At 41.8% G+C, this 25932-nt stretch overlaps 1 protein-coding gene across 26 annotated transcripts in view; it reads right to left on the reverse strand.

The window, feature by feature from the left end:
- The window catches only part of RBM47 (RNA binding motif protein 47), a 169707-nt gene that overhangs the window by 103290 nt on the left and 40485 nt on the right, over nucleotides 1-25932 (reverse strand). For 2 of the 26 annotated variants that reach the window (XM_060416987.1, XM_042251332.1), the window contains one exon: nucleotides 18301-18347. The exons of 22 other annotated variants lie outside the window; for them this stretch is intronic. The gene's annotated coding sequence lies outside the window, so the exon portion shown is untranslated. Of the gene's footprint in view, nucleotides 1-6763; nucleotides 6820-18300; nucleotides 18348-25932 lie in introns of those variants that run through there. 2 more of the 26 variants (XM_060416998.1, XM_042251333.1) reach the window with 1 other exon arrangement.

Raw genomic sequence — 25932 nt, forward strand, 5'->3', positions numbered from 1 at the left:
CTATTTATCTTGCAACAAATATTAATTGAACACCTACTACAGAATAGATCTTATACTAGACACTAGGCATATCAGTGGTAACTAATATAAGGTGTCTTTGTCTGCATGGTATGTGGTGGTCTGGGATAGGGAGCCCAGGTACTGAGCTGGGCAAGAAATGCCAACTTGACAAGACAAAGTTGCTGCCTTCCACGGCGCTACAGATTAACAAACCACAGACATGGAACAAGACAGTCATGAAATAATGGGACACTGGCTGCACAAGGGGCAATGGAAAGGGAAAAGATGACTGCCAAAAGATGACCGCCAACGTCTGTCGAAGTTGACCCAGGAAGACATGAGCCAAGTTCTGGAGGATGAATAACAGTCTGCTTGTCAGACAGGCTGTCTGACAAAGCAAAATGGCTGTCTGAGGAGGCCTTACAAATAGCTGCGAAAAGAAGAGAAGCTAAAGGCAAAGGAGAAAAGAAGAGTTCCGAAGAATAGCAAGGAGAGATAAAACCTACCTCAGTGATCAGTGCAAAGAAATAGAGGAAAACTATAGAATGAAAAAGACTAGAGATCTCTTCAAGAAAATGAGAGATACCAAGGGAATATTTCATGCAAAGATGGACTCAATAAAGGACAGAAATGGTATGGACCTAATGGAAGCAGAAGATCTTAAGAAGAGGTGGCAAGAATACACAGAAGAACTACACAAAAAGATCTTCACAACCCAGATAATCACAATGCTGTGATCACACACCTAGAGCCAGACAGCCTGGAATGTGAAGTCAGGTGGGCCTTAGGAAGCATTACTACGAACAAAGCTAGTGGAGGTGATGGAATTCCAGTTGAGTTATCTCAAACCCTAAAAGATGATGCTGTGGAAGTGCTACACTTAATATGCCAGCAAATTTGAAAAACTCAGCAGTGGCCACAGGACTGGAAAAGGTCAGTTTTCATTCCAATCCCAAAGAAAGGCAATGCCAAAGAATGCTCAAACTACCACACAATTGTACTCATCTCACATGCTAGTAAAATAATGCTCAAAATTCTCCAAGCCAGGATTCAATAGTTCGTGAACCGTGAATTTCCAGATGTTCAAGTTGGATTTAGAAAAGGCAGAGGAACCAGAGATCAAATTGCCAACATCTGCTGGATCACTGAAGAAGCAAGAGAGTTTCAGAAAAACATCCATTTCTGCTTTATTGACAATGCCAATGCCTCTGACTGTGTGGATCACAATAAACTGTGGAAAATTCTGAAAGAGATGGGAATACAGACCACCTGACCTGCCTCTTCAGAGATCTGTATGCAGGTCAGGAAGCAACAGGTAGAACTGGACATGGAACAACAGACTGGTTCCAAATAGGAAAATGAGTACGTCAAGGCTGTATATTGTCATCCTGATTATTTAACTTATATGCAGAGTACTTCATGAGAAATGCTGGGCTGGAAGAAGCATAAGCTGGAATCAAGATTGCCAGAAGAAATATCAATAACCTCAGATATGCAGATGACACCACCCTTATGGCAGAAAGTGAAGAGGAAGAAGTGAAAGAGAAGAGTGAAAAAGCTGGCTTAAAGCTCAACATTCAGAAAACTAAGATCACGGCATCTGGTCCCATCACTTCATGGCAAATAGATGGAGAAACAGTGAAAACAGTGGCTGACTTTATTTTCTTGAGCTCCAAAATCACTGCAGATGGTGACTGCAGCCATGAAATTAAAAGACACTTACTCCTTGGAAGGAAAGTTATGACCAACCTAGACAGAATATTAAAAAGCAGAGACATTATTTTGCCAACAAAGGTCCGTCTAGTCAGTTTAGTTCAATCGCTCAGTTGTGTCCGACTCGTCCCGACCCCATGGACCACAGCACGCCAGGCCTCCCTGTCCGTCATCAACTCCCAGAGTCTACTCAGACTCATGTCCATTGAGTCTGTGATGCCATCCAACTATCTCATCCTCTGCCGTCCCCTTGTCCTCCTGCCTTCTATGTTTCCCAGCATCAGAGTCTTTTCAAATGAGTCAGCTCTTCGCATCAGGTGGCCAAATTCAGTGGAGTTTCAGCTTCGACAACAGTCCTTTCAATGAACACTCAGGACTGATCTCCTTTAGGATGGACTGGTTGGATCTCCTTGCAAGGGACTCTCAAGAGTCTTCTCCTACACCACAGTTCAAAAGCATCAATTCTTCAGTGCTCACCTTTCTTTATAGTCCAACTCTCACATCCATACATGATTACTGGAAAAACCATAGCCTTGACGAGACAAACCTTTGTTGGCAAAATAATGTCTCTGCTTTTTAATATGCTGTCTAGGTTGGTCATAACTTTCTTTCCAAGAAGTAAGCATCTTTTAATTTTATGGCTGCAATCACCATCTGCAGTGATTTTGAAGCCCCCCAAAATAAAGTCTGACACTGTTTCCACTGTTTCCCCATCTATTTGCCATGAAGTGATGGGACCAGATGCCATGATCTTAAGTTTTCTGAATGTTGAGCTTTAAACCAACTTTTTCACTCTCCTCTTCACTTTCATCAAGAGACTCTTCGGTCTTCTTCACTTTCTGCCACAAGGGTAGTGTCATCTGCATATCTGAGGTTATTGATATTTCTCCCGGCAATCTTGATTCCAGCTTGTGCTTCATCTAGCCCAGCGTTTCTCATGATGTACTCTCCATATACGTTAAATAAGCAGGGTGACAATATACAGCCTTGACGTTCTCCTTTTCCCATTTGGAACCAGTCTGCTGTTCCATGTCCAGTTCTAACTGTTGCTTCCTGACCTGCATACAGATTTCTGAAGAGGCAGGTCAGGTGGTCTGGTATTCCCATCTCTTTTAGAATTTTCCACAGGCTATGGTTTTTCCAGTAGTCATGGATGGACTATGGAGAGTTGGACTACAAAGAAAGCTGAGCACCAAGGAATTGATGCTTTTGAACTGTGGTGTTGGAGAAGACTCTTGAGAGTCTCTTGGACTGAAAGGAGATCCAACCAGTCCATTGTAAAGGAATCAGTCCTGAATATTCATTGGAAGGACTGAGCAACTGAACTGAACTGATGTTGAAGCTGAAACTCCAATACTTTGGCAACCTGATGCGAAGAACTGACTCATTGGAAAAGACCCTGATGCTGGGAAAGACTGAAGGTGGGAGGAGAAGGGGACGACAGAGGATGAGCTGTTGGATGGCATCACCGACTCAATGGACATGAGTCTGAGTAAATTCTGGGAGTTGGTGATGGACAGTGAGGCCTGGCATGCTGCAGTTTATGGGGTCGTAAAGAGTTGGACACGACTGAGTGACTGAACTGAACTGAACTGAACTGTCAGACAGGATGGCAGATGAAGAGCGCACATTTTCCAGACAGAAGGAATAGTCAGCTCCTGTGTGCGGGACATGAGAAAGCAGTGGCTCTTTGGAGATTGAAGACTAGCTGGACTGAGGGTGGGCAGTGGAGGGAGCAGCAGGATTCATGGCTGAACAAGGCGAGGAGCTCACATTTTATTGCACGGTGAATCACTGGAGAACTTTAATCAGGAAGGTGGCATGACCAGGACTGCTTGTTGGAAAGATCACCCTGACCACAGTGCAGGGGACTAAAGGCAGGGCGACCCAAAAGGAGAAGATGAAGGCAGGAACCAGGGAAACAGACATAGGGAATCTGGGCGGTCAAGGTCAGAGATGCGGAACTGAAACTGTCATGGCGTTCAACCATGGCCACAGGTGACACTGTCCAAGAACATTACGTGCATCAAGAGAAGCACTAATTTTTTAAGGGTACTACTTTGATAGATGAGAACACACATTTCCTAGGAAGCTTTTAGTTTCATTTATCTTACATTTCACACCAAGAAACTAACTTACTCCTTTTTATCTGTCAAGGTCACATGTGACTGTACCTCAGTGTCCTCATCTAAATATGGATAATAATGGTACCTCCTTCAGATTCCTTGAGCTCATTAATAAAAGTAAGCAAAGTGCCAGAAACGATTATTAAATCAACTATTATGAGAGCAGAAATAAACTTTAAAGGACGAATGGATAATTATTGACTGTGCAGTTAAGGATAATCCTCCCACTAAGAGAATACGAGGCAGATTAAAACCACCCCTACAACCACAAAATGTAAAAACTTATATAATTGCTTCGAAAAGGAGCTGCCTCCAATTTCCTTAATCTCTCCAGAGCTCTCACACAGCCTTTCAGAAAGGACCCTAAAGTGCACGAGCATTAACTTCAATTTATAAAATGCTTTGTCTCAGGTATAAATATATATATATATATACATGATTAATGAAAAAAAAAAGATTAATGATCCAAGGGGATGTGGGACCTGCAAAGGGAGACCCACTGCAAAGAAGCACTAGAGAACTTTCTAGAGAGATGAAAGTTCCTGTATCTTGATTGGGGCAGTGGTTCCACACCTGCATGCATTCCACATGGCACTAAAACCTGTCTGAATGTTATTATATGCAAATTATAGTTCAATAAAGACTGCATAAGGATAAAAGGGCTGGAAGATCGGGGAACTGGGGACTCAAGGGGAAATGGATACTCATATTTCAAAGAAAAGGGAAAATAGATATCAGTGAAAGAACTTGCCTTAAAACATTTAATTTCCAAAAACACTGTCTCTTAGAATGGATGAAGCTGGCTAAGAATGTAAAAACTATTCAAGAAACATTCTGAGAAATTCAGCACTTTAACCTCTGTCTAAAGAACAGAACTTTTTATCCCTAGATTCACTGGACAAGCTGCCCTCTTGTGGCTCTGATAAATATTTCCCAAGCACAAAAGTGGGCAGTTAACTAAGTTATTCGTGTAGCAAGCCCAGCCCGTCTGTAAATAAATACTCCTCAACGACTGGGAGTGGCTATGCTGGCTGCTTGCATACAACAGTTACACAGGCCATCCTGGGCTTGTGTCACAGCTGACTTTTAAATAACTAAGAAAACAGGGTTGCCACAAAATACACATTTTTGAGGCTAACAAATTCAAGAGACATTGTAACTGAATTTAAACTTCATTTTCGTAATACAACTATCAGCATATCAGAAGCAAACATCTGTCTCAAGGTGAGTGCAAAAAAACAGAACTGAAAGTTTCATTTCCACCATCTGTGAATACTTTTCAATATTCCCAAGATAATGTTTGCATGAAGAAAGAAAATAACAACAAGCCAGCAAATACCACCCAAACACTGGTCTTCATTAACACTGGTGTGCATCCCAGGTGGCGCTAGTGGTAAAGAATCTGCCTGCCAATGCAAGAGACATAAGAGACGCTGGTACCATCCCTGGGTCGGTAAGATTCCCCTCGGGGAGGGCATGGCAACCCGCTCCAATATTCTTGGCTGGAGAATCCCAGGTCAGAGGAGCCTGGCGGGCTAGTCGATAGGGTCACAAAGAGTTGGACGAGACTGAAGCAACTTAGCAGGCAGGCAGGCAGGGAATCTAAGTGTCTTATGAAACATTAAATGTTTGTTTAAAAAAATAAGGAAGAGAGGGACGAGCAAGTAGCATCATTTTTCAAAAGTTACACTAAAAAAAGAAAAGACGGCATAAGCATTAACTCAAAAGATAATTTCTCTTTAAAAAGCAACACATCTTAATACAAGACCTTTTGTCAAAGAAATACATAAAGAAAAGACAAAGATGTAGATGGAAATAGATGCTGTATTTCAACTGTTGAGATGTTAAAAACGCACCTAGTCCAGATCCAGTAATATCAGGCTGGACTAAGTTAACCTACACCAGGGTTACAGTCACTCCTGAAGAATGACTGCTAAATCCATATTCTAGTACAGCAAGCTTTCTTGAGCCTTCTTGACTTTCTACTTCCTTCCCGGCCTCTCTACCACTTCCTCACTCCAATGTGCTAGCTTTCCCAGTTCCCTGCCTCAGACCCTACCTGGAATTTCCTTTCCCAGCCTTCCTTGTCTGGCTCTCCCCGCAGCTGGACTCACCTCCTCCAAGCAGTCTTCCCAGATCACTCTGTGAAGATAGCCCTCCAATCACCAGTCCTGTACTCTCTCTCTTCTTTCCAAGATACAGGAATTTCCAGCTCTCTAGGAAGTTCTTTACTTTATTTTTCTTTGATGCACTTTTTATTATCTGGAATTACATTGTGTATTCATTTTTATCACTTTTTGTTATCTGTCTGCCTCAATGAAATGTGAGCTCCCTGAGAGAAGGGGCTTTCTCTCCTGAAACAGAGCCTGACACTTGTCAGTCCAAGATAATAAACCCTAATGTGCTGTTTCAACACTCTATCACCAACAAGTTCTTCCTTAGACCTATCTCACGTCTCTCTTTTTGCAACAAAAGCAAATATTCTGGACTTGCCTGGTGGTCCAGTGGTTAAGACTCTACACTCCCACTGCATGGACCCAGGGTCTGATCCCTGGTCAGGGAACTAGATCCCACTTGCTGCAAGGAAAATATCCCACATGCCACACAACAAAGATCGAAGACCCCGAGCACTGCAACTAAGAAAGTCAAATTAATAAATGCACTACATATATATATATATTTAAAAGCCCCCACTATCCTTTATTTGAATCCTAGAGTGATGGACAGGGGTTGACCAGCAAGCTGTTAAATAATTCTTTAGGACCACAGACTTCTGAAGGTGAAATGGAGCCTTTAGTTATAACTGACTCCAGTTTTGAAGATAAGGACACAGGCTCAGAGAGGTTGACTGGTTTCTCTAGGCTCACACAGAAACAGTGAATATCAGCAAACACCACATCACGTCAAGGGTGCAGAGTGCTCACCTTATTCATTCCTATAGTCCCAACAGCCAACACGATGCCTGCCAAGAAGTGTGCCCAAGGAACAAGTGTCCCCACTTCTACTCTTAAGTGCTCATTCAACTGAACTGACTTCCTTCCTCTCATCACTGTCCCACCGATAACTTCCTATCTGAGAACCGTTTCCAGTCACTTGTGTCATCATTTCCTGTCCTCTGTATATATGTATGACAACATACCAGACACCACAATTGTCTATCTGGGGGCTGATCTAACAGAATTAAAATTGTCTAGCATGGAAAATACCTAGGCAAAGTGGAACAGGCAAAGAAAAAAAAAAGGAGGTCCGTGGGCAGTGGGGGATCAAAAAGCTAGCAGTGTCTCCAACCATGGGCGCTGCGGCAGTAATGCAAGGCAGGAGCCCTGTATGGTTCATATTTGTTTTCTTTAGCTCCTAGCAGTGTGCCTGGCACATAATCAAAACCTATTTCTTGCGAGGAAGAAGACAGGGAAATAACACTGCAGATTCAGCTTACTCTCAGTCTGTGTATGTGGGTACTCAGTCATGTCTGACTCTTTGCGACCCCCTGGACTCCAGCCCACCAGGCTCTTCTGTCCATGGGGATTCTCCAGGCAAGAACACTGGAGTGGATTGTCATGTCCTTCTCCAGGGGATCTTCCAGATCCAGAGATCGAACCAGTTGTCTCTTAACGTCTCCTGCACTGGCAGGAGGATTCTTTACCACTAGCGCCATCTGGGAAGACGGTACACAAAGCTTCCGGCAATCAAAATTTCACCTCCCTGAAGGCATCCACAAGAGCTTCGGGGAAACATTGAGACAGATCTGCTAGGAATCTGGAATGATCTTTTCCACATTCGTTTGCAAAATTACTCTACCAAGCTGTGTAGGAGAGCTGTCAGTGGGGTGTGAGCAAGACAATGTGTAAGAAGAAAGGGTGTGAGTGTGTGTGTATATGCATGGAAGCATATGCTCATTGCAAAAACATCAACAATTACAAATTGTGTTTCGCCTTTTTGCTAGTGGTACAGAATCTGCCCACCAATGCAGGAGACACAAGAGATGTGGGTTTGGCCCCTGGAGTAGGAAATGGCACCCCACTCCAGTATTCTTGCCTGGAAAATTCCATGGGCAGAGGAGCCTGGTGGGTTATTGTCCATGGGGTTGCAAAGAGTCGGACATGACTGAGCGACTAAGGAAAGCACTATCCTCTAAACCAATTCTTTGTGGAAAGAAAAGAAGCTACTTATTTGGGTCCAGCAGTGTTCTTACTTCACGAACTACTTGAGGTAAACTGTTCAGCTCTCAGTTCAAATGTTACTTCTTCGGGGTAGCTCTCCCCTTCAGCAGCCCAGATTGTTTCCTTCGTTTCGCATCTTGGTGTGAGCTTTCCCTTGTAGCACTCATCATGATGTGTGATGAACTACTCTCTGCTCACTGTCTGGCCGTCCACCTCAAACTGTAATCTCCATGAGGGCAGGACCCTTTTCGGCTTACTCACGTCTGTATGCCCAGCGTGCAGTACAGCACCTGACACAAATACATATTTGCTGAAGGAATGAAGGAGTCCTGAATATCACGACAGACGTGCAGGTGGCCAGCACTTCACCAGCAGACACACACAAGGTCTGCTCCCGTCTGAATTGTGAAAGCCTTACCGCCTGTGCAATTCTATTTGGCAATGCATCGCCCAATGACGTGTTATCGCTACAGTTTTAGGTTATCTCTTCACTTTATTACTCTTATTTAACTTGTAGCCTGTTTAGATCTTATCTTCACAACTAGATTTAGAAGCACATCAAGTGTAAGCTATACTGCCTTGAAGTCCTCAAAGCTTCCTCACTGGCCCTCTTTCTAAATGGTTGCTTTACTTGGTGCTCAAAACAGGTATTTTTGCAGGTAATACTACTGAATATTGAAGCCCCCAAGGTCAGAAGAATGTCTTAAAAAATGTTTTTAAATAAATCAGGAGAGCCCAGGAAGACCTGAGTGTTGTTTAAATACAAAGCATGGTTCTAACTTTGCTTATGTGAGGGACTCGCACAAGGGCAGAGAACATCTTAATTCAGCAGAATTCTTTTCAGTTTCATGAAATATCCCTTCCACCATCCTTCAGGTCCCACCCAGCTCAGGAAAGCTCTGTCGTGCAAGAGCAGGATTTTTTGTTATTCTGCTAAGTCAGGCCCTTTTTTACAGGGTAGAAAGAACACTGGTTCCTTATTTCTCAATTCCTCATTTCTGCTGGCAGCACAAAATATGTCCTAGCCCTGACTCTCAAGCACAACAAACCACAAATGAAATAGATAACTCCGTGCGCCTTCAAATCTATATTTCAAGCAGTTTTAAATGGTTATTTTTTAGTCTAATTACTTATGATAGACGATAGACGGATTAACAAACAGGCCTGTGAATCACTCGTCTCTAGCCAAGCACTCAATCTCGAGCATTACCCTGTTCTCATTTTCTGCTCCGACCCTCCCAGAAGCAAAACAGTGAAAAACCAAACTCATCAGCTAAAATGCGGTCGTCAAAACACAGCCAAACCACTCAGAATGTTCACGATTTGGGGGCGTTTCCTAACATGGCTAGGGCCACTGACAGTTAATGGTTTCACCAACATCACCTGCAGAATCTGAATCCACTTCGTGAAAATTGCAGAAAATCCCCCAAATGCTTTAAGTATTCACTAAGGTCAGCCTTTAAAATATAAGGGCATACATTTCTGAGTTATGCTTATCTCTCCTTTCCCGAGGCGCAGGCGCTTTAGAACTGAGATTCTGCATGACCCGGCATTTCCTTCCCACCCTCAGATGACCCACAGAACTCAAAGCATTTTTGCCAGGTTTCATTTTAAAAAATCTAATCAGAGCTCACAATATAACCAGTTCCCTGAGGGGGATGACAGATGACCTGGCTCGCCCTGTTCCTCCCAGTGTGGCCCATGTGTCACTTAAAGGCTGAGCAGCCAGAAGGTGGCCCTGTCTGCCTCTTCCCTGCATTTTCTTGCATTTCAATTTTCAACATATTCTCTACAATGTGTTGATCTATGTTCTTTTTGACAGCTGACCACCATAACAAGTCAAAAGTTGATGCTGTTGGGACTTCCCTGGTAATCCTGTGGCTGAGACTCCAAGCTCCCAGTGCAGTGCGCCTGCGTTTGATCCCTAGTCAGGGAACTAGATCCGACATGCCGCATCTAAGGGTTCACACACCACAGCTAAAGATCCTGCGTGCTGCAACAAAGATCGAAGATCCTGAGTGCCACAACTCAGGATCCAGCGCAGTCCCAGTGCAGCCAAATTAATTACTGATTTTTTAAAGTTGATGCTGTTCTCTTTTCTTTCATTCTTTTTTTTTGGCGGGGGATGGGGGGTGGGCGGGGGAGGCAGCATGTTTTTAACACTCGCTATGTGCCAGAAACTGCATTAAAACAGACCCTGTGTCTGGTTTTAATTCTCCAACAACCAAGCCAGGTGGGAACCAGTAAGCTTACTTTCAGTGAAGGAAACTGAGGCTTGGAGAGTATCTCGTTTAAAAAAAAGAAAAGGCTTCTAAGAAGTAGACTGGGGGAGAAAAAAAAAAACGAAGTAGGCTGAAGCTTAAACTTTGGTCTTTCTGGTATTAATATTATTCCTTATCCTAAAATAATAGATTCTTCTGCTAGGAGATCAGAAATCTCTGTTAGTAACAGTCATCAGAGGTCTACAGGGCATGGTCTGCTCAGTAACTAGAAACAATACACCAAGTTTTACATTTTAACATCTCCCAAATAACCAATCTGTATCTTTAAGCTATCACTTAAATCAATTACATGTTTTACAATCTGTACAGTCAGATTACAAATCAGGGAACAAGCCCCTTAAGAGAAAATCTTCCAGATCCACTAGAGTTAAAGATATGCAAAAACAACAGAAACAGACTATTTGTCTCCTGGGCTCCAAGACTATAAGATAAAAATAAATAAAGAAAAAAAAAATGTATTAATAACTATCAAAAGAAGAGGTGGGCCCCACTGGGAAGCCCAGGAAAAGCTGGTCAGAAAAAGATTGACGGTGCCCACTGGAACTTCCGAAGTCACTGGACTTCAGAAGGTTTTCAGCTGCCAAGACAACAAGCTCATCCTACTGTGAAACAGGCTGGGGTTGCACTGGGCCAAGGAAGAGGGTGCAGTGAGACTCTAGGTCCCTCTTCTCCTCAGCTCTAGTTGCATGCTCATCCAATAGTCTTGCAAAATAATTTGCTTCTCCCTATCCACTCAAGGTTGAGACAGTGTGCTCATTTCCTCAAAGTAACCTTATTTCCAATCAGTTCAGTTCAGTTCAGTTCTGTCACTCAGTCGTGTCCGACTCTTTGCGACCCCATGAATCGCAGCAAATATTTATGGGGGGCATGCTGCAAGCCATCACCGTGCTAGGTGTCCCTTCTAGATCTTCTGCCCTGCCTTGGAACAGGAGCATTCTCATCCCATGGCGCCCCTCAGAGCAACCAACCGTCTTCTGAAAGGTGGAGGACCACTGCCCTGGAGCAGTTTCTCAAGCTGATCCAATTACCTGGAGAGCTTGTTAAAAATCAGACTCCTGATTTTGCCTTGGACTTTCTGCATCAGCAACACAAAGCAAAGGTCTGGAAATCTCTCATCTTAAAAACAGTCCCAGAATTACTGTCCCAGTAATTCTATTCATTAAGGAACTTTTTCAACTACAGTCCTTTGGTGATTCATTTAACCTATTGTGGATGTGGGCTCAGAGGCAGTATATTTAATGCAATGTGATACACTGGGGATGGACTTCCCTGTAGTCCAATGGTTAAGGCTTCGCCTTCCAATCCTGGGGATTCAGGCTTCATTCCTGGTTGGAGAGCTAAGATCTCATATGTCTCTCGGCCAAAAAACCAAAACAAAAGACAGAAGCAATATTCAATAAAGACTTTTAAAAATAGTCCACGTTAAAAAAAAAAAAAAAAGACTGAGGAGTCAGAGTATTTAAAAACTGCTTTGAGAAATATGAGCTTTCCTGATAGCTCAGTTGTTAAGGAATCCACCTACAATTCAGGAAATCCCGGTTCGATTCTTGGGTTGGGAAGGTCTGCTGGAGAAGGGATAGGCTACCCACTCCAGTATTCTTGGGGTTCCTTTGTGGCTCAGCTGGTAAAGAATCCACCTGTAATGTGGGAGACCTGGGTTTGATCCCTGGGTTGAGAAGATCCCCTGGAGAAGGGAAAGGCTACCTACTCCAGTGTTCTGGCCTGGAGAATTCCATGGACTGTATAGTACATGGGGTGGCAAAGAGTCAGATGTGACTGAGCAACTTTCACTTCTTTGAGAAATAATAGTATAACAGCTTCTATGATCAAACCAAGGCTCTTTTCTCCTCATTCCTTTGCCCCAAATTCTACCAAACGAAGTCTCAGAAACTTAGATCCTATCTCATTGAGATCTCAGATGATGTAATATTCAGAAGACCAGCAAATGTTAGGTAGCCCACACTGATATCGATTCTGTGAATTAACACAGCCCTTACCCAATGCTTTGAGCAAGTGAGCACTCAATACTTTGTCAACGGCCTGCCAAAGCCTACGGAAGAACTCGTGTGCACAGTGCACCGCTCCTTGAAACGGGCAACATAATTTGTCCATAAGATGCTTCCTTTCTATCTGTGATACTCCCTAGAAAGAAAAACTTGTTTCACTGATAATATATTTTTTCCATACTAAGTAGTGTTGGTTCAATACACAAGGATGCTCAGAAGTAATATTATTCTTAGAAGAGACATCAATGAGGAATTCACTCCAAGGGTTGAGAGTCATGTTGGTGGGTGTGAAGTTCCAAATGAAATATCCCAAGGAGGGTCAAATCCAGTGATAAACTCGCAGTTTAAAATCAAGGTGAATGAATCCATGTGCTATATTATACTGGCATTCTAAAGTACATTTTAGTATGATCTCAGATCTCTAAACTGTTCACCACTCACCTAAGACTGGCTCCAAATAAATCCTTTTTGCTTCATAAACAGCATTTAAACAATGAACACTTTGATGATCTGTGATTCTTTTTTAATTTTTCTTTTCTTCTCTCTCATGATTAAATGGCTTTATAAAGCTGTAAAATGTTCTCTGAACTTTGTGGCTGTGTTGTGATTACCCTATGGGATCCCCAGAAGACAAATTCTTCTGAACCATGCTATCTTAAAACATTTAAATACCTTAGATATTTACTGGTTGATTTAGATAAGAAAACTGAGATTCAGACAGGTAACTTGCCCGAGGTTACATGGCCACCCAGAACTGGGGACTCTCCCAGGGCATGTGGGATGGTCCTCAGAGATGGTAATGTCCAGCAGGCAGGACCTGGGTGGACTCTTCCTGTCATATTTGAAAGTTACAAAAAATATAGGTATAAAGGTCATTCCTTTCTATAGCCCAGAGTAAGAACACAGTTCCCACATCACAGTGGGGTGTGACTATTTGACTTAGCTCTGGCCAATGGACAGAAAGAAATGATGTGTGCCATGATGATGTGATGTGGACCTGGCCCTAAAAATCTGTTCCCTTGGGTTTTTTCCTTGTCTGGATGATTGGGGTAGCAATGCCTAAGCAACTCTGGACATCACGTGCCGGAAAAGGCAAAACTATTCAAAGGACTTATTCAAGGGCTATTCAAGGACTTCCTTGATAGCTCAGTTGCTAAAGAATCTGCATACAATGCAGGAGACCCTAGTTCAATTCCTGAGTTGGGAAGATCCACTAGAGAACGGATAGGCTACCCACTCCAGTATTCTTAAGCTTCCCTGGTGGCTCAGATGGCAAAGAATCCACCTGCAATGCAGGAAACCTGGTTTCAATCCCTGGGTTGGGAAGATTCCCCTGGAGGAAGCCATGGCAACCTGTATTCTTGCCTGGAGAATTCCCATGGCCAGAGGAGCCTGGTGGGCAACAGTCCATAGGGTGGCAAAGAGTCAGACACGACTGAGCAACTAAGCACAGCACATTTTCAGTCCAAATCTCCTAATGAGTTCATGAAGGTGATACTCTGCAAGCCTGCACACACACCAGGACTTCAAGAACTATATTTCTATCAGGCAACCCACTGACATCTTGGGGTCTCTATGTTACTGCTACTTAGTTTATCCTGACAAATACACAAGGAATCTCTAAAGACTGGGGAAAGCACGGCTTTAAAGTAGGAAAAACAAACAGCCCAGGTAACAGATCTGTCGGTTTATCATCAACCACAAAACAACAGGAAGGAATCAACGGGATTTGGGGAAGAGTAAAACATATCAGACTAACTTAGTTTCTTTCCAGAATACAAGAAAAATCCCTATCTTCTTTCAAAAATTTTTTATTTATCTGTTTGGCTGCTCTTGGTCTTGGTTGCACACATGGGATCTCTGATCTTCATTGCAGCATGTGGGATCTTTAGTTGCAGATATGGGATCTAGTTCCCAGCTCAGGGATCAAACCTGGGCACCCTGCATTGGGAACATAAAGTCTCAGCCACTGGACCACCAGGGAAGTCTTGAAAAAACCCTATCTTGATTTTAGAAACGTTCCTTTGTAAGTAGCTTTTTGAAACACAAAATGGCTTTTTCAAAGAAAGAATGTTAGAAATGATGTTCAGAGCCCCAAGCCCTACAAAAATCTTTTTTCACCCAAGTGCAATAGAAATGTTTCTAAAGGTAATACCCGTCTTGTGGGCCTCTGAGGCCTGAAAATCCTCAGAAGCATGGAAAGGGGCAGAAGAGCTTCTAATCAAAGGCTGAGGTGTAGAAAGAGGGCTCTGGCATAGGTGGCTTGGCCAGGCTGGATAGTGGGAGTGAAAACTGGGTAGGGGCTGAGAAACACTTGCTCTTTAGCAACCTTAGTCTTGGTGAGAGTACAAAATCCATTTGTTCAGATGCCACATTCCTCATCTTGTACTTCATCAAGGGAAGCAATGAATTCAACTAAGCTTCCACAGTGTTTCTGATTTGACCCCAAATGACAGTTCCAGTAATGAGCTGTGAAGTTATTTTCTCATTTATCCTGAGCTATCCTAGTGATGTTAAGCAGTGCTCAGCATGATATTCGATACTACACAGCCTTGTGATAGAGGACTGCAAAGACACAGACACACATCCGCCAGCCACCTCGGCGCTGGAGCAGGCCTTTGATGCCCCTGCTGGACTGGATGCCAATTTTCACTTGTTGGCTTATGGGGAGGGGGCTGGGCAGGCCAGGCAGGTGGTGGTAGAGACACAAAGGAGACTTGGAATGGCAGCTATCCATCAGGAGGTTCAGAGAGATTGCACTATTTTAACAACCAGCATGGCCGGATCAAGTGCATACAGCTGTTTACCAGCCCTGGTGAAAAGCACAAGCTTTGCAAATATACCTAGGCTCCAATCTCAGTTTTGTTACCATCCAACTGAGTAAATGTGGGTAACTTATTACTTATATTCTCTGAGCATTAGTTTGCTCAACTGCAAAAGGAAGATGAAAACATAGATATGAAAGCAACTAATATAGTGTGTGATTTTAGTAGGTGCTTAGTAAAAGCTAGTTTCCTTAAAACCTCCTCCTTAAGTTATACCATCTTCAGAGCAAGCTCAAGGTACAAGGATAAACAATAGAGGATAAATGATAAGGATACATAATGAAAAGGATAAGAGGACAGAAGGAGAGATGGGAGGTGTGAAAAAAAGGCAGCAAAGAGGAACCTGGAGGGAGTTGGTACCCATTGTTGAGAAGAACTGCTGCCAGTGGTAGGGACTCCCAGACCAATTAGACCTTTGGGTTAGAGTTCGATTGTCTTGATTCAAATCTTACTCTGTCATTATTAGCTGTGTGTACCTGATTTAATGTCTCCATATCTCAGTTTCTCCATTTGCACAATGGAGATAATTCTAGCATCTACCTTCTGGTTAATAAGCATAAACTGAGCTACAGGTAAAGTGCTAAGAACGGTGCCAACCAGATAGCCTAAAAGAAAAAGTTAGTTGCTCAGTCGTGTCCGACTCTGTGATCCTATGGACTGTAGCCCGCCAGGCTCCTCTGTCCATGGAATTCTCCAGGCAAGAATACTGGAGTAGGTTGCCAATTCCTTCTCCAGGGCATCTTCCCAACAGAGGGATTGAATCCAGGTCTCCTGCATTGCAGACAGATTCTTTACCGTTTGAGCCAGCAGGGAAGCCCTACCTGATAGCTATTTTGATAGCCTACCTGATAGCTATTCTTTATTCATACTATTCATTGGTGGCACTGTGAAAAAAAAAAAAAGAGCACTGGACTCAGAGCCGAAAAGCTCTGCCACTTCCTCAAATCCCAGGGATTTTAGGAAAGTTATGTAAATGAAAGAACCTGAGCGCAGGTATCTATAAAATGAGGGAAGCACATTATAGCTAACATTTATCGACCACTTAATATGTGGTTCCCTCATTTAATGTTCACAATACTGTAATGAAGATTCCCTTATTACATCCATTTTCCAGGGGAGGAAACCTGATCTTCAAAAGGTGAACTATCTAACCAAAGTCACAAAGCTGGAAGAAGTCCAGCCACCACTTCAAAGCGAGTCTGGTGAGACACCAGATCTTGCTCTCTGAAGCCCTGTGCTTTGTGGCCTCTGACCCTGAGATTCTGTAAAAGCAGTGCAAGCATGCTTGTTGGGGTATCACGAGCAGGGCCGCAGCGCAGCAAAGGCGTCTGAAGAAAGGACTGCAATCCAGTGTCCCTAAAATTCTGTTAGGGCTAGTCTAATAGAATCAAGACAAAAGAGCTTTCCGTTGTCTGACATGCCTCAGGGTGGGGCAGGACTCAGGTGAGAGAGAGGTAGACAAATAAAAGCTAATGCTGGAGAATCAAGAGGCCATGAGTCTGATATCATAATAGCCTTGACAAAGTCATCATGCTTTAGAAATAAGACAATCTAAAATGACTATTTATATATTAAACCATACCCTGACATCTATTATGACCTCAGTAGATGTTTCTAAAGTCCCAAAATGAATAAAATGAATAAAACACCTGAGAATCCCAACAACATTCCTTTTGTAAAAATATTGTCTCTACCATATTTTTGAATGGAAAAACTCAACATCAGATGCCATTTTGCATTATTGCATAAATTTAACATGTCCACCTCCAAAAAAAAACAATAAATTTTTTTTTTTTTTTTTAAGGGAAGGGCAGTTTTGAACTAGTTAAGTGAATCCTAAACTTCATAACCAGGAGAATCCTGATAGAAGGGCCACCAGCACTATCAAACACCGAAACACGGTAGAAAGTTTTAATAAAGAAACAGTTTGACCCAGGAAGAATATAAGTTAGTGCTAAACCTCAAATAATTTCTACAAAAACTTTTTCAAATACAGGATCCAGCATCCAGGCAAAGTGAACCAGGTGCATCATAACATGTGTGAGAATCAGCAGAAATACAGGAAATAAAATGAAACTCACACAACTCTAGAAATAATTATTTTGAAATTTGACTCTAGAATTCATAATTTGAAATTATTAGATAGACTATAAACAATTACGATTATCATGCAAAATGCAGTATTATCATCAAAAGGCTTAATAGTTAGACAACTGCCTTCTCAGCACCATCATTGGAAGCCAGAAAACAGTGGGATAATATCTTCAGTGTGCTGCAAATCAACCTTATGATGCTATTCTTACTGAAAATACCTTTCAAAAATGAAGCTCAGAATAATGACATATTCTGTAAAATGAATAGTGAGTTTGTCACAAGTAGACTGCCACTAAAGGATGCTCTAGAAGCAGAAGGAAACTGGTCCAAGATGGAAAGTCAGAGAATACAGACTACAATGAGGAACAACAAAAATGTTAAATCTAAATAAACACTGACTACATAAAACAATCATGATCATGTCTTATTAAGTTTTACAAATATTTCATACATTAAAACTACTATAAAGAGAATTAAAACACATGACATAAGTCAGTAGGTGGGTAGATGAATTTAAAAGCTGTCTAGTGGTTTCTTTGGTGTCTCAGGGGTAAGGAATTTGCCTGCCAATGTAGGAGGCATGGGTTCAATCCCTGGGCAGGGAAGATCCCAGGTGCCACAGGGCAACTAAGCCCCAGCGCCACACCTATCGAGCCTGTGCTCCACAACTACTGAAGCCCACGTGCCCTAGAAACCACACTCCACAACTGAAGAGAGGTTCGAGCTCGCCACAACTGGAAAAAAGCCCGTGAAGCCACCAAGACTCAGCACAGCCATAAAAAAGTAGATTAAAACTGTCTGGTAACATACAGAGTGAGCACTAAATACATATATATAAACAGAATTCCAAACTAATAGAGGGGAAAATGGAATGATAAAATATACACACCTATACACAAAAATCATATTCTGGCACATAAGCAGTCACAGCAATGACTGAAACAGAATAGAAAATCCAAAATATATACAAGCCTATATGGAAATTTGTTAGACAATGAAAGGCGCATCTCACACCAACAAAGAGGGGGACTATTCAACAAATAGTCTAGGTGTTGGGACATCTAGAATTTCATCTAGAAAAGTTGGATTTATACCTTATATCTCATATCAGGATAAATTCCAAATGGATCAGCTCTAAGTTCTGCAAGAAAACATGGGAGAATTCTTTTAAAACCTTGAAATGAGAAAGACCTTTCTACTGTGGCTCATAAGCCAAAAGCTATAATAAAAGACTGATAAATTCAACTAGATACAAAATTTATTTAAACCACAGAACAAAAACAAAAGATGAATAATCAACGGAAAAATATTCACAGTTCGTATCACCAAGAGCTCATTTCTGTAATACCTAAAATGCTTATACAAAGCAATGAGAAAACGATCAATAAACCAATAGAAAAATGGGCACAGGACACAGACAGCGCTGACCAAGAACAGATGACTTTAACCTTTATAAAAATACGCAAATTGAAAATACACTGAAATATCATTGCTCATGTATCAGATTGGCAAAACCCCAAAAATATGTTACAAATTTACTGTAACATATTTTTAAATATAAGTTTATTCATTTTAATTGGAGGCTAATTACTTTACAATATTGTATTGGTTTTGCCATACATCAACATGAATCCACCACGGGCGTACATGTGTTCCCCAACCTGAACCTGCCCCCCACCTCCCTCCCCGTACCATCACTCTGGGTCATCCCAGTGCACCAGCCCCAAGCATTCTGTAGCATGCATCGAACCTGGACTGGCGATTTGTTTCATATATGATATTATACATGTTTCAATGCCATTCTCCTAAATCATCCCACCCTCTCCCTCTCCCACAGAGTCCAAAAGACTGTTCTATACATCTGTGTCTCTTTGCTGTCTCGCATACAGGGTTATCATTACCATCTTTCTAAATTCCATATATTACTGTAACATATTAACATATTATGTTGGCAAGGCTATGAGGAAACTGGATGTCTCATACATTTCTCATGGGAGTATATATTGTTACACCTGTGAAGGATACTTATCTATCATATTATATCTCTATTATAATTATTATTGCATATACTTTTTAACCTAGCAATTGTACTTTGGAGAATTTATCCTACAAAAGATATATTTTACATTTGCAAAATGATGTGTACGGACAATTTCGTTCAGCACTGTTTTTAACAGCAAAAGACTAGAAACCTATCAAATAGGATTCTAGTTAAATAAATCATGGTATATCCATACAATGAAATACTATGTCTCTGTTTTTTTTTTTAAGTCAATATGAGGGACTTCTCTGGTGGTCCAGTGGCTAAGACTTGGGCTGTCAATGCAGGGGGTCTGGGTTTGATCCCTGGTCAGGGAACTAGATCCCACATGCAGCAATGAAGATGGAAGATGCCGCAACTAAGAGCTGGTGAAACCAAAATAATAAAAATAAATATAATAGTCAATGTGAAAAATCTCAGTGTACTGAAATTGAGAACTCCAAAATGAATTGACAAGTGAAGAAAAACAAGTTACAAAACAATTCACCTAACAGTCTGCCTTTTGAGGAAAAGGGGAGCGGGGAGTAGATGCTATACGTATATGTATATAAAGAAATTCCCAAAGGATAGGTAAGAAATTAAGACAACTGATATCCACATCTAGTTTATTTGAACAAAACAATCAACTTAATAATGAAAAAAGTACTGCATCTTCACCATTTTGCATTCTGTCAATTTAATTTTACTGTGAAACACTTTATTTATTCATTTAAAAGCAGAGGACAGGGTAGCCAGGCTTGCGGCTATCCATGGGGTCAAAAAGAATCAGACATGACTTAGTCACTGAACAACAAAAGGTACAATATATTAAAATTCGCCACAAAACTGTGAAAGTGAGAATGGAACTGGAGAACACTTAATCTGATAAGCATATACCATATACATCTTTAAAAGATGTATAACTTCAAAAATATTATCTGCATTATCTCTGGGTGTGGGCTTAAGATGATTTTTATTTTCTCCTCTGTGTTCTCAGCTTTTTTATTGGCCTGAATTATTTTTATAATTGGATTAAAATTTATTCTAATAAAGTAAATATTATAAACACTGTCTTCAGCATTTAAGAAAAGGAAGAAATGTTGATTTAGAGGGTAATTAAAAACTGGAACAGTTTAATAAAGATAATTGGAATTTCTATGTCTGCAAAACTTTATAAAAACAGTATTAGACATCTCTGATTTAAATATTCGTTTGTTAAATGCTAAAAGGTGGATCAGATGGTCTTTTGTCACAAAGCCGTCACAGTAACTGAAGAATGGTATTTAGGATACTTTTTCAGTTAAATAATTAGAAAGAATGAGGCTGACTGAATAGGTAGAAAAATCTAGATTGTACAAATAGTTTTCAGTTCTGAAGTCTCTCTGTAGGCGTTATAGATTATTTCAAATCTTCTCTAAGAATCTAAGTTCCTCCAAAAGTTCCTTCAGAGAATACAGTTTTATTGTTTCAGAAGTGGCCCAGACAAAACTAGCACCATGAGAAGAAACAAGCTTCCTAGTAAGATCAAAATTAATTATGGTTTTTCTAAAAATCTTAAAAGACTTTTATCTACTCAATTCCAGTAAACCTCAGAGGACACCCTACTGAAACAAAAGAAGTTAAGACAAGAAAGAATTTCCACAGATTTGAGAAAACTCAATGACCCTTTTAGTCTGTTAGGCAAACCTGTATTCTGTAGGTATGTTTTGGAATTTTGTGAGTAAACATGTGATCCTAGATGATAGGAGGAGAGAAGAAGAGGAGCAAAATTGTAGAGAATGAACAAAAAAATTAAGAGAGACTCACATAGATTACAAAGATGATCAGGAGGTCAATTTTCTAAAATGTAGGCAATGTTATCGACCTCAGAGCAATGGTCCTCAACTGTGGTCCTTTTGCCCCCCATCCCAGACATTACTAGGCAATGGCCAAAGACCCAGTGGCTCAGACAGTAAAGAATCTGCCTGCAATGCGGGAGACCTGGGTTCGATCCCTGAGTTGGGAAGGTCGTCTGGAGGAGGCATGACAACCCACTCCAGTATTCTTGCCTGGAGAATCCACATGGACAGAGTGGCCTGGAGGGCTTCAGTCCATGGGATTGCAAAGAGTCAGACACGACTGAGCGACTAAGCACAGCACAGCACGTAAGACATTTTTGGTGGTGGGTGCAGGCAGCATCTAGTGGGTGGGGCCTACTGATACTGTTAAGGATTCTACAATGCACCGGACAACATCCACAACAATCCAAAACATCAATTTTGCCAGGCAATTAAGACATCCTGGCCTCGGTGGAGGGGGTGAGAGAGGTGGGGGCGGGGTGTGAATTGGCCACACAGAAATACTCAACCAATATTACAATTCACAAATGGAGTATTATTACCATAGCTACCTATAAGGAAGTAGCTATCTAAAAAAAAACATCATCAAGGTGTCTGGCCCTGAAATTTGAGTAACAGCTTTGGCTTCAGCCTCCCTTTAGGCCACTTTGATCAGGGCCTGCTGTGTGCCAGGGTAACCAACTCCCGTGGATTTGCCCAGTACTTCCCCAGTGGCTCAGCTGTTAAGAATTCGCCTGCAATGCAGGAGACGCAAGAGAAAAGGGTTCAATTCCTGGGTCAGGAAGATCCCCTGGAGTAGGAAATAGCAACCTACTCCAGTATTCTTGCCAGGAAAATCCCATGGACAGAGGACCTGGGTGGCTACAGCCCCATGGACAGGAGACTGGCAGGCTACAGTCCATAGGGTTGCAAAGAGTCAGACACAACTGAGCCCAGCACAGCAGCAGCAGTCCTGATTTTAGTACTGAGAAGAGAAGTAAAGCCACTCTGTCGACCCAGAGCACAGTGTCGTTTGGTCACAAGAGAAAAAATCTGGTTCCTTCATGGATTTCTCTGATCCTTTCTTGTATGTAACAAGCTCCTAAGATCTGGCTCCAGGAGGGAAAGACAGGGTTTGATCCTTCAGATGCTCTCTGTATCCGAAGACTATCTTGGCATCAGTCTTAGTGGGAAGGATGGAGCCTCTTGGGTCTCTGGCTTGTCAACAGTTCATTGTTCTACCCCCACCCAGGCCAGGGGTCCAGAATCTTCTTTGGATAGGAGCCCTGGAAACACGGCTGCCCTGGAGGACCGCATACCTTGCTAAGAGGGAGGGTATGCAATCAGCATACCCTCCTGGTTTACCTTTCTTAAACTCCCCCTGGGCAAGCACTCCAGGCAATGGAATGCATTTCTTGAGAGTAGAAACCTTTCCCCTTATCTTTCCTACATTATAGTGAAAGTGAAGTCGCTCAGTCCTGTCTGACTTTTTGTGGCCCCACAGATTGTAGCCTACCAGGCTCCTCCATCCACAGGATTTTCCAGGCAAGAGTACTGGAGTGGGTCGCCATTTCCTTCTCCAGGGGATCTTCCCAACCCAGGAATCGAACCTGGTTCTCTTGCATTGCAGGCAGATGCTTTACCCTCTAAGCCACCAGGGAAGTCCTAACATTATACTCTCTCCTATTTCTTAAAAATGTTTAACATTCTAAGTACTGCCTGTCCTCTGATCAAAGGACATCATGAAATGTCATAGGAAAGCAATTCACAAATCGGAAAATAGAAAATAAATGTAGCATACTAATCTCTCAATGAGAAATCATTTGTCTGAGGTTAGCAATGGACAGTTATTTCTCTTTCTTGCTAAACATTTACAATTAGCATATTGTAGGCACTGTTATGGGGCTTCCCTGGTGGCTCAAATGATAAAGAATCTGCCTGCAATGTGGAAAACCTGGGTTTGATCCCTGGGTTGCAAAGATCCCCTGGAAAAGGGAATGGCAACCCACTCCAGTAGTCTTGCCTGGAGAATTCCAAGGACAGAGGAACCTGGCAAGTTACAGTCCATGGGGTCGCAGAGTCAGACACGACTGAGCAACTAACACACACACAGAGGCACTGTTATAAGCACTGTGTGTGTGTTATCTCATATAACAGCAACAAAAATCCTATCAAGTATTACTATGATGAAGCCCATTTTACAGATGAAAACATTGAGGTAGAATAATATTAAATAACTTTGCCAAGGTCGCAGAGCTGGTGGTAATGGGAGATTAGATTCAGGCAGGCTGGCTCTGAAGTTCATGCTGGATGCTACTACCTATCACTCAAGCCATTTCAGGAGAAAGAAAAGTGGCTTAGAGAAAATGCCCTCCCACCCTAATGCATCATAAACTTTGAGCCCACAACATACAGTTGGTTGCCTGAGGGCATGTGCTGGAGCAGACACCCTGAATGCGTCACTCATAAACACATGACTGTGCTCTTAGTTCCTTGTGGGTTTGCTTCCTGAAACAGCCTTTTTCGAGTGCTGAGCCAACAAATGGATGGGGACCAGTTTCAGTTCTGGGAAGAGGCTAAACCCCATCTAGCCAATAACTGCCTCCACACTCCCACTCTCTGTTAGCTGGTGACCCCAGTCCAACAGAGGGCACGGGAACTTCTTCAAATGTGGAAATGCCTGCTCACGAGGGTCCTTGACTAACACCCTATTAGCAGACTAGACACCTTGCAGGCAGCCTCAGAAAGACCAAGGAGTTAACAGTTACATGAAGACAGTTCTGGAAACAGTTCACATGTCTGACAATCCAGACAAGTGCAGATAGGTACCTCTCAGATTTTATGAAAAAAGAAAGATATTCCTCTCTGCCATTTATTCTCACCTCCTCTGTCCCAGTGTTTAAAAAGTCCTGTGTTCCCTTCCCTGATCTTCTCTTTGGGCATTTCATGCTTTAAAAAAAAAAAATGTCCAGAATAACTCTATAGTTACAGAGAGACAGGAACGCAGCCAAATCAGAAACCAAAAGCCCCAGATCTCTGCCTTATCAACAAGCACTTTCAAACTCTGGGGTTTTCTCCTACTTCAGCACAAATCTTGAGATTAGATAGATATAGTACATTGTGTTATTCCCTGGTCAAGAAACCAGCAAACGCACAAGTATCATCTTTTTTCCTCCCTAGCACTTACTTGTTGATTAAATGGTCTCCCTCTGACTCCATTTTCTACTTTCATTCATTTTTAGTTTTCTTAACTTTATATATCAGTTCAATTCAGTTCAGTCACTCAGTTGTGTCCAACTCTTTGCAACCCCATGAATTGCAGCACGCCAGGCCTCCCTGTCCATCACCAACTCCCGAAGTTCACTCAGACTCACGTCCATTGAGTCCGTGATGCCATCCAGCCATCTCATCCTCTGTCGTCCCCTTCTCCTCCTGCCCCCAATCCCTCCCAGCATCAGAGTCTTTTCCAATTAGTCAACTCTTCGCATCAGGTAGCCAAAGTACTGGAGTTTCAGCTTTAGCATCATTCCTTCCAAAGAAATCCCAGGGCTGATCTCCTTCAGAATGGACTGATTGGATCTCCTTGCAGTCCAAGGGACTCTCAAGAGTCTTCTCCAACACCACAGTTCAAAAGCATCAATTCTTCGGCGCTCAGCCTTCTTCACAGTCCAACTCTCACATCCATACATGACCACAGGAAAAACCATAGCCTTGACTAGATGGACCTTAGTCGGCAAAGTAATGTCTCTGCTTTGGTATGCTATCTAGGTTGGTCATAACTTTTCTTCCAAAGTGTAAGCATCTTTTAATTTCATGGCTTCAATCACCATCTGCAGTGATTTTGGAGCCCCCAAAAATAAAGTCTGACACTGTTTCCACTGTTTCCCCATCTGGAATCAAGATTGCCAGGAGAAATATCAATAACCTCAGATATGCAGATGACACCATCCTTATGGTAGAAAGTAAAGAGGAACTAAAAAGCCTCTTGATGAAAGTGAAAGTGGAGAGTGAAAAAGTTGGCTTAAAGCTCAACATTCAGAAAATGAAGATCATGGCATCCGGTCCCATCACTTCATGGGAAATAGATGGGAAAGTAGTGGAAACTTTATATATACATACATATAAATATATATATATATTCTTTTTTATTTCACCGTAAACTCTCGAGTGACTATATTACTTAGGATATGGAGAGGACAATGTCTAAAAAGCCTTAGGACTGACAAAGATAATGCTCATAAAATGCCTGGCACAATGCCTGGTGCATAGTAGGTGCTCAAAACATAATAGCTACAGTCAATGAACAAAAGCCCTAAATTAAACAGAATCTACTAGTTCTGACTGTCTATGTAGGTAAAATGCTACTGATAACATTTTAGAGTAATTACAAAAAATAAGATCTGACTTCAGGAAGAATTAGATAATTCACTGGACCCACTTTATGGAGGTCATTCAAATCAGATCAACTCTGCCACATGCATGGGTAAATCCACATGAACAAGAAATTTTCTGAAGCATTTTCCTCTGTGGATCTTTCTCTCCAAAGATTTTGGAGTTACTACGTTGAGCAAATGGATGTTAGGGTAGTTACTGATCAGCAGAAATAAAAAACATTTTCTCCCAAACTAATCATTATGATAGAGAAAATTTTTAAGCAATATCTAATAATTTTTTGAGCCCAAAAATGCTTTTTAGAGTGCTCCTAAATTCTAGTTCTGTCTAAACTCCAGCGTGCCAAATACCATGGGCTTCTCTCCACTAAGAAATCTTTTTCCAACTAAACTTTGCTTAGTTAGCAAAGTCAAATAATTCCACCTCATGGACATTTTCTATATTTGTTTACTTCTACTTAAAAAAAAAAAACCACAATTAGAATCCAAGTGACTTAC

The sequence above is a fragment of the Ovis aries genome, chromosome 6 (assembly GCF_016772045.2).
Source record: "Ovis aries strain OAR_USU_Benz2616 breed Rambouillet chromosome 6, ARS-UI_Ramb_v3.0, whole genome shotgun sequence".
NCBI classification, from domain to species: Eukaryota; Metazoa; Chordata; class Mammalia; order Artiodactyla; family Bovidae; genus Ovis; species Ovis aries.